Here is a 938-nt window from a genome sequence, read left to right as displayed (position 1 = left end):
ATCTGTACCTGCTGATTAAGCATGAATATCTTTCCAGCTTGGAAAACAGAGTTACTGCAACACAAGCTTAACCAGATATGAGGAGAAAGGTAAATATTTGGTAAAAGAAGGGAATCTAATTTTTAAAATCTCAATTTCTGTTGATTTACAAAACAAAACCTTAAAAAGATCCAACCAAAACCGACGTGAAAGAAAGTGCAAGAAATGTTATTAGTGAGATTGTATCTATTGAAATCGTCCAAGTACTTACACAGGTTGCTGAAAGAAATTTGATGCTTAATTCTTTCAGACAATTTGGATGTTGCCAGAGGTGGTGTTTCACCTGCCTACAGGAAACTATCTGCAACTTTACATCTTAAAAAAAAGTTTTAAAATTTATATTAATCATCTCGTTTACAAGCTACTGGTACTATGCATGTTGCTGCAGATTAAATGACTCATTGGCTGGGTTTCAAATAGTAGAAAACAAAGCTGCGGTCCCACATCTTCCCTTTCTGTCGTGCTGATTAGACTGCTGTTGGCATTCTTTTTATCCCATCTAGAGCCCTCAGCAGAAGGGATTGGTTAGCCCTTAAAGATTAAGATTAAAATTGGTCTGGTCACAATCTGATGGAAATTTATCTTGTTTTCATGCTGCCATTTTAGCGTGCACTGGATTTCCATTAGGTCTGCATGGGCAAACGTGTTACTGTAGGTAGGTCACGATCATGCTATTACCCTGTGCTGTATTGCAGAGGCTGCATTTCCTGTGGATACCACAGGGTGAGACCACGTAACCACAGGCAGTTCCTGAGGAGTAGATGATATGCTGGTAATTGAGGCCTGGCTTCAGCCTTGATGATCTCCTCAGGGAGGAAAGGTGCTTTTGGACTTAAGAAACTGAAGACGCGTGTGCAGGTGTGAGGCAGGTTCTCCATCACTTCGTGTTGCACACAGTT

This window comes from Buceros rhinoceros, unplaced genomic scaffold, assembly GCF_000710305.1.
Source record: "Buceros rhinoceros silvestris isolate BGI_N320 unplaced genomic scaffold, ASM71030v1 scaffold5125, whole genome shotgun sequence".
NCBI lineage: Eukaryota > Metazoa > Chordata > Aves > Bucerotiformes > Bucerotidae > Buceros > Buceros rhinoceros.
The sequence above is the reverse complement of the archived record's forward strand: the minus strand, read 5'-3'. Positions refer to the sequence as shown.